Genomic DNA, 8,875 nt, shown 5'->3' with positions numbered 1-8,875 from the left:
AACAAAACTAAACTAAACTAAAATATTCAGAGTTGGCATGGCATCTAAGTAAACAAACAAGACAGAGTGGAAGGTTTTAGACCCCGTAATGCCAGGTAAAACATTTGATAAAACTGCTATCTGTGATAACTTGAAGACAGGCCACAGCTTACTGAGTCTATAGCCCTAGAGGAAGTGTTTAGAAAGTGTTAGAGAGATCATGTGTATTGGCTACAATTGCCCTGCCTTCAGCAAGGCATGACATGAAAGACAGGAGTTTAGGCAAGAATTTGCCTGTTTTTCAGGCAATAACATAAGAGAATAGAAAAAGCCCAACATCCAAGGACTTTACAGGGTTTGAAGAATCTGGTTTTTCTTTACCCAAATAATAAGACAGATTTTTTTTAACACTTTGAAGAACAAAGTCCAGTGAGCTTTTTCTGCTAAGTGACTCAGCTTTGCAACAGGTATCAGAACAAAGATACCACCCTCCCAATAAGCTGCAACTCAGAGGAGCCACGTTTAAGTACAGAGATATAAGAGTGAAGAAATAAACAGGAAAACCTTAATAATTATGCCTAGGAAAAATCTATATGACTGGTGACTAGCATAAAATTTTCTAAAATCAAATAGATCAAAAACCATCAAAATGTTGGTGGAACTGCCAGAGAAATTATGAGGCTGGTGTTAAAAAGCCTGGCTTGGAAAAGCCTTAATATAACACTTGGAAAGGAAGGGACATAAATGCCACATACACTTCCAAAAAAGGTATCATCATCATCAAAGTCTGTTTCTGATCTGAGCATCAAGGATAATGGACAAGAAAGGACCTCCCAGAAGATCCAAGGGCCATGAAGAGTGATCAAAGGAGTGCCTCTCCAAAAGAAGAATCGGGGACAACTAAGCAGTCTCTTCCACTCCAGGTTAGGCAGGCTTTTGAATGCTTGCTTAACAGAATTTCAGAAGTTATGAGCCAGAGATTGCTGTATCTCTCCCATCCTTTGCTTTTCCAGATAGGAGCTTTCCTTATCTCTGTACCATCATCACTGAAGGGGTAAGGAGAGCAGATAATTTTCCTCCTTGTTCAAATGTTAATAGTTCACGAATAGACACATCCAGCCCTCATAGAGAAGACTGCATATCTCCCAGAAATCCACGAGTTGTAAGGGGATGCAGTGACCAGATGGGTTATCTGCGTTTGGGAAGGACTGGGGTAATATGTCCTATGTGCAGAAAGAATGTGAGACAGATCCTAAGTGACCAGCAGGGCGAACAGTAGCAGAGACTGCTTTATGTTCATCAAAGTCTTGTTTTTTTCTCCTCCCGGGCACATGCTAGACTACATTTTCCCAACTTGCCTTACATTTGGGTGTAACTAAGCGTTAACTGTGTTTCCTCCACAGGATATAAATGTAATGCTGTATACTGGTTCTAGACCCGGTCCACGAAAACCTCCCAAAGTGACTCTCCCTCTCTTTTCCTATCTGCTTCAGAGATCTAGATGAGAATTCCACGGCCCTCAGAAATGGCAGAGCCACAGGATAAAACTAACAGCAAAAATCCTGGTCCCTGTATGATCATGAAAGAAAAATAAGGAAAATAGTGAAGAGAGAACCACCAACAAAGAATTAAGAACATTTTCTAGAACCAAAAGACATAAACTGTCAAAGCAAAAATTGTACCAGAGTTAGACAGAAAAACAAGGCAATCGAGGCTGTCACAGTAGGGAAGAAAGGCCAAAACTAAGTTTGAGCTCAACTTAACTGAAACAAAAAGAATCACCTGAACCCCAGAGGCGGAGGTTGCAGTGAGTCTAGATTGCACCACTGCACTCCAGCCTGGCTGACAGAGTGAGACTCTGTCCCAAAAAAAATTTTTTTAAAGAATGGAGAATGATCATATTATGCTAAATACCTCATCGGTGAAGAGGGTATCAGAGTTATACAATTAATGAATAGTTATCTAACCAAAATGACATTGAGTGGCTAGGAGATAGGTGTGGTGCATGTGTGGTGGAGACAGTGAAGGAATGTGTTAACTTCTCTTCCGGGTCCACAAGGGGAGTGGTTTCAAAGGCAAGAACTTCCCAGCAACATGCCTGACCTGCCTTCTTTTATGTCTCCATCCGGGAGCTTAGAGGTCTTTGTCTAACTTTCGCCCATGCAGGAAGGTAGACTGCCCAGGTGAGCTCCCTTTGTTTAGAAAGCCGGCGAAAAGCTATGGGAGGACTGTGGGTTGAACAACCAATCAGATGTCAGAGTCAAAGATCAGCCACTCCAGCGAAGTTTGGAAAAATTCCTCTCACTGGACAAGAACTTGAATGGGACGGGAGTAACTCCCAGATTAAAAACCCCCTGCCCCTTACCTGTGTGGATTTCCCTCTCTGGGATCCCCTCCCACGACAGCATGGGAGCTGGCTTTCTCTCTCTCCCTACTTCTCTTTCTCTCTCTCTCTGCCTAATAAATTGCTTTTCTGCAAAACTCTTTGGGTCTGATATTTACTTGAAGGAGCCCACAGCTCCTTTATGGCCTCTTCCCCCATTCCTGTGGGAGGGGGTCCAAGAACCTGAAACACCTGGTTACAACAGGGAACAAAAGAGAGCTGAATCCTGATCTTGCATAGTAGGATATCAATGTAAAATTCAACATCAAATAGGAATCTATCAGTTATTTGATTATTGCCTCTGAAACAGGGAAAGCAGGACAGAAGAGGCTGCAAGAACCGCCAATTTTTGAAGGGGAAATAAGTCATATAAAACTATTTGACTACTAAACTGTGTGCATATATAGCTTCATTAAAACCACAACTAAATAAATAGCTTAAGAGACAATTTTTCTTACCAGATATCAAAGTGTGCTATTAAGCCATTGCATTCAAATCAATTTGTAATTGCATGGCAAAGGACAAAGAGTGAAACACAAAAGAAGCTAAACCCAAAGAGACTCCACTATATATTAGGATTTATTTCTGAAAAATGTGATATTTAAATTCTTTAGAAAGGTAGACAGTAGAATGGTGGTTGCCAGAGTTAGGAAGGGAAGTAGGTGGGAAGATAAGGAGGAGTTGGTTAATGGGTAAAAAAAAAATACAGTTTGATAGGTCAGTTCTAGTATTTGGTAGTACAATAGGGAAGTTATAGTTAACAATAATTTATCATATATTTCAAAATAACCAGAAGAGAAGAATTAAAATGTTCTCAACACAAAGAAAAGATAAATGTTTGTGGTGATAGATATCTCAATTACTCTGATTTAATTACTATACATTGTATGCAAGCATCAAAATATCACATCCCCCCATATATACAACTATTAAATGTCGATTTTTTTAAATAATAAATATCTTCTGTAGGGAAAAAATAGATTGGAATAATTGACCACTCATGTGGAAGAAAGGAAAATTATATCCCTATCTTCCACAATACAGAGAACTAAATTTGAGAAGCATTAAAGACAAATATTAAATTAAGCAACAACAACAAAAAAAAAAAAAGAAAGAAAAAATCTGGAAGACTACATATATATAACTTTAAGCCTTTTAAAAAAAATTAGACCTACTTCACTTTATAGACATAAATTATTATATGGTAAAAGATACCGTAACAAAATCAGTAAAGCAATCGCAAGTTGACGCCAGGCACATTGGCTCATGTGCTTTGGGAGGCTGAGGTGGGAGGGGGGATCTCTTGAGCCCAGTAATTTGAGGCAGACTACAGTGAGCAATGATCACACTACTGCACGCCAGCTTGAGTAACAGAGCAAGACCCCGTCTCGAAAGAGAAAAAGGAGAAGGAGGAGGAGAAGGTGGAGGAGGAGGAATAGCAAGTTGAGAAAAAATATTTCTGACATATATATCAGATAAACTGTTAATCCCTCTAATATCAGAAGTTCTCAAAATTGATAACAAAATCACAAACAAACCAATATGAACTTCAAGCAAATTATACGAATTGATAATTTACAGAAAGGCAACTCCAAATGGCCAATTAATCTATGGAGATATACTTGAACTTTCAGGTAGTCAGAGCAAAAACAAAACAAAGTAGCTATATTACGAGGTTACATATTCACCAGATTAGCAAATTCCTTGTACAGTAAAGCCCACCATTGGTGGGGCTGCCAGGAAAATGCATTGTTAGACAAAATGTTAGCTGTTAAGAGTATTTTTTAAAAGGGATCTGGACACAAGTAAGCAAGCGTCCTCTACCTTCTCTGTTCTTTCTGTCCTGTCCATCCATTGGCTGGTGAGCTCTGAGTTTTCCTTCTGAAAGGATGCAGAGATCTTCCTAAATGCACCCAGCTGTGACTAGGTCTTCAGGCATAGCCAGTTAATTTGCTAGTGGATCAAAAGCTTGATCCTTTGAAGGGCTCAAAATTGGGTGATTAGAAGCATCTGGTACTCACCTCCTCCACAAAGAAGAACTGAAATAGTAGATAATCACACTGAGTAAATCACCTAAGTGGGAATGCGACAATGCAGCAGAGAGTTGACAATTAACAACTGAGGCAAGGAAGGTGCGAGAACTGAGGCAGTCTGCTCAGACTGATCAATAAGAGGCTGGAGAGGCTCCCCATGGTGGGGAAAGGGTAAGTGAGTGTGACCCCTAGCTGTCCACATTCCCACCAAGAACTCCTGCAATCCTAGCCACAGGAGAGCCACCTGACCTGCCAGGCCCTGAGACTAACATAGGGAGGTGCTGGAGACCATGTGGTGGCATTACTCCAGAAAGGGAAGTCACATCAGGTGCTACACACTCCCCAAGTCCTAAGCAGTTACAGCAAGACACTATTTTATAAAGCCAATCCCCACCCGACTGCATCTTGCCCTGCAGCCCAATAGCCCCTGCATATCCACAACCCTGGAGTCCCATTGACATCCCCTATCCGCAGCTGCTGCCACCAGAGCCAACACATAAACTGTTCGCAGCAACTGTGCAGCCCCCAGTAGCAGGACCACCACACATTTAAAAGCACCCTGAGGAAAGATCACCCCACCTATAGCCACCACCTGAGGCCAAAGCCACATCACCAGCCACATGCTTCTGACTGCTGCCACTGAAAGCAACCCACTCTCCCCAGCAGCAGGGCCATGGCTTAGCCACTGCTACCCCTACCCAAGCATTCCTCTGGGGACCTAGGGATCACCCTGTCCTTGCCTACCACAGCCAGTGCCCATACACACCAGCAGAGGGGAAATCGCTGGGGAAATGCATATCGAAACCACAATGAGATATCATCTCAACCCAGTTAGAGGGCTATTACTAAAAGAAAAAAAATAATACTAATAACAGATATTGGCAAGGATGCCGAGAAAAAGGAACTCTTACACGCTGTTGGTGGAAATGTAAGTTGGTATGGCCACTATGGAAACCAGCATGGAGATTTCTCAAAAGCTAAAAATAGAAGTACCATATAATCCAGCAATCCCACTACTAGATATTTATCAAAAAGAAATCAGTATCTCACAAAGATATTTGCACCCCCATGTTTATTGCAGCACTATTCACAATAGGAAAGATATGGAATCAACGTAAGTGTCCATCAACAGATGAATGGGTAAAGCAAATGTGGCATATATACACAATGGAGTACTATCTGGCCTTAAAAAAGAATGAAGTCATGTTATGTGCAGCAGTATGGATGGAATCACGGGTCATTATGTTAAGTGAAGTAAGACAGACACCGAAAGGCAAATGTTGCATGTTCTCAGTCATATATAAGAGCTCAAAAAGTTGATCTTACAGAGGTAGAGCTAGACAGTGAAAGCGGGAAGGGTGTGTGGGTGCAGAGGCAGGAGGATGAAGGGATGTTGTTTAGGGAGTACAAACATATAGATAGATGAAGGAATAAGTTCTGATATTTGATAGCTGAGTAGGGTGAATGTGGTTGACAACAATGTATTGTATATTTCAAAATAGCTAGAAGAGAGGGCTCGAAATGTTCCCAACACATAGGTATGATTCAATACTGAAGGTAGGAGGGGAGGGCCGTTGGCCGGGGCCTGCAGGATGCCGCTTCGGTGAGGGGCTCCACTGAGGCCACCCAGCTTGTGGCCTTCCTGGGCGCCACTCCCCCGGCCGACCCGACGCGACGCCCCAGTAGCGCAGCACCGATTCCTCTCGGGCTCTTGGGCGCTGCTCTGAGCAGCGTGACCCTTTGCACCAGAAAGCTGGCGGGTACTATGGGAAAACAAAACAAAACAAGAAGAAAGTGGAGGAGGTGCTAGAAGAGGAGGAAGAATATGTGGTGGGACAGTTCTCCACCGTCGAGTGGTAAAGGGCAAAGCGGAGTACCTCCTAAAGCGGAAAGGGTTCTCAGGTGAGGCCAACACATGGGAGCCAGAAGAGAACCTGGATTACCCCGACCTCATTGCTGAGTTTCTGCAGTCACAGAAAACAGCACATGAGACAGATAAATCAAAGGGAAGCAAGCGCAAAGCTTATTCTGACTCTGAAGATAAGGGCGAGGAGAGCAAACCAAAGAAGGAGAAAGAAGAGTCAGAAAAGCCACGACGCTTTGCTCTGGTTTTGGAGCCGGAGCAGATTGTTGGAGCTACAGACTCCAGTGGAGAGCTCATGCTCCTGATGAAATGGAAAAACTCTGATGAGGCTGACCTGGTCCCTGCTAAGGAAGCCAATGTCAAGTGCCCACAGGTTGTCATATCCTTCTATGAGGAAAGGCTGATGTGGCACTCCTACCCCTCAGAGGATGATGACAAAAAAGATGACAAGAATTAACTCTCCTGAGTACCAGCCCCGTCACATCTGACTGTGGGTTTCAAGTGGGAAGGGAAGGCATTCTACGTGTCTTGACACCGTAGAGGGGTGGCTTGAGAAGATCTCCTTTGAAGAGCCAGTATAGTTTCTGTGCCCTGCAGCAGCCCAAGTGCTTCAAAGCCATTCCAAGCTGTATAGCTTGCACACCTATCCCAGTGGAGGGGAAGGGGAATAAGTGTTTCAAGGCAACCTTTTCTGCACTTTGCTGAGAAAAGCAAAGGACCTTATATGAAGGACAAAACTTGCAGAATTGGGTGTGTGGGAGAGAAATAAATACTGAAGATCTTCAAAGAGCATCTCCACAACCCACAGCCTTCTTCCCAAAAGTGTTAACCCTGCATTTTTACAGCATAGCATATGTAGTTTCTAGCTATTACTGGTGTATTATTTGGGAAAGGGAGGGATGGAGAGGGGAGAAAGGGAGATGGGTAGCATCATTTTGATTAAAATTTGGGGCCTGAAAGGGGAAATGGTGAAGCAATAGAAAGAACAGACAACTAATGATTTGCTTCTATGTCCAGAATATTTTACCTTTGAAAAAAATGCCATTGGCACCATAAATAAGGACTGTGAGAGACTGTTTAAAAGCTGTGAATGTCTGAAACTTACCAGCCAAGGTGTTCCCTGCCTAAACTTATTGCTGTTCCCCACAAAGGAATAAGCCAGTTCATGAGTTACCAAAGTTGCCATTTTGGAGATGGAAATTGACTAAGGAGGGAAGGTCTTTTATTGGAGAGTACACAGTACAAGCAGATCATTCTGTCTCAGAGGTGCTAATTCCTGAAATTAGAAGACCCTTTTTTTTTTCCAATAATGAAGTTATAAATATCGGCTTATTCATCCAAGTCACTGGCTGAGGTGTTGGGGAAAAGGAAGAGGGCAGTAGAGAAGATAAGACAGTATGGAAAGACAAGGGCCTGTGCTCTTAGTGGGGAGAACTCTTGGAGCCGTTCTCTTTTTTGAGCTTTGAACTCTGAAACCATTGGTGGCAGTGTTCAGTCACTGACAGCACAAAGTTTCACTGAATTGATTCAAGCATTGAGTGATTTCAAAAGCCTTGGTCTCAGGAGAAGATTAAACTTTCATACTGGGCAGTCAGTGGTTCACTTTAAAACAAACACACACACACACACACGCATATTTTTTAAGAAATCCTAAGAAGTAACTGATACCCAAAATGCTCCGTCTTGAGTCATGAGATCCATCAGTTCTTGATATTGTCTAGATTTGCATCTAGAGCTACATTGTAAAACCTTTTTAGGCATGTGTTAGATTTCTGTGGAAACTTTGTTTAAATGTAAACTTGATACTACACTGTCAGTTTTCGTCTTAATAAAAGTATAGATTAAAAAAAAATGCTGAAGGTAATAGATATCCTAAATACCTTGAATTGATCATTACACATTCTATGCATGAAACAAAATTTCATATATACTCCAGAAATATATACAAATATTATGTATCAATAAAAGATTAAATTAAAATTTTAAAAAGAAGTAATCTGGCTTATCAATTAAAATTTGTGCAGCCACAGACTTAGCAATCTCTTGCTTGGATACTATCACATAGTGATAAAAACACTATGAGTATGGATATTAGTACAAGAATGTTTACTGCAGCATTCTTTGAAGTGACAAAATCTCACAAACTAAAGGGTTTTTTAATGGTGCCACTGATGAAAATAGCTGCTTCAATAGGTTAAATTACAAAAATGTAATCAACACACTCAGCTCCATTTAAACACTGTCCTTAACTTATCAAGAAAATCAGTATTATCCTCCTCTTCCTTCTTTACAACCTGTCTCTTGATTCTGTCTATCCCAACACTTTCAAATTTCTGAACCTCATGACAGCAAAATACCTGGCACCCACAGAGACGGTCACATGTCCAAAGCTTTTCATCAGAAGAAATTACTTTATTTTTGCATTGTTCTCTGTGGAGCTATTGTTTCCCGTTAGATCACACCTCATTTACTAAGATACTGCTCTGAGAGATCAGGAAATTGAGTGGCAATTATATGGCAAAAAGCAGCAATATCTAGTCTAATCCCAGTTACATAAAACAAAACAATACTATCTAATGGCCTATCTTTCTCTGGAAAGGCAATTCAAATTCTCAA

General features: G+C 41.5%; 1 pseudogene; it reads left to right on the top strand.

Moving 5' to 3' along the window:
• The first annotated feature begins 830 nt into the window (after positions 1–830).
• On the top strand, positions 831–6,716 carry LOC105716284 (chromobox protein homolog 1-like; annotated as a pseudogene).
• The last annotated feature ends 2,159 nt before the right edge of the window (positions 6,717–8,875 follow it).

This window comes from Aotus nancymaae, unplaced genomic scaffold (assembly GCF_030222135.1).
Source record: "Aotus nancymaae isolate 86718 unplaced genomic scaffold, 86718_ANA_hifiasm-v0.15.2.pri h1tg000025l, whole genome shotgun sequence".
NCBI lineage: Eukaryota > Metazoa > Chordata > Mammalia > Primates > Aotidae > Aotus > Aotus nancymaae.
The sequence above is the reverse complement of the archived record's forward strand: the minus strand, read 5'-3'. Positions and strand labels throughout refer to the sequence as shown.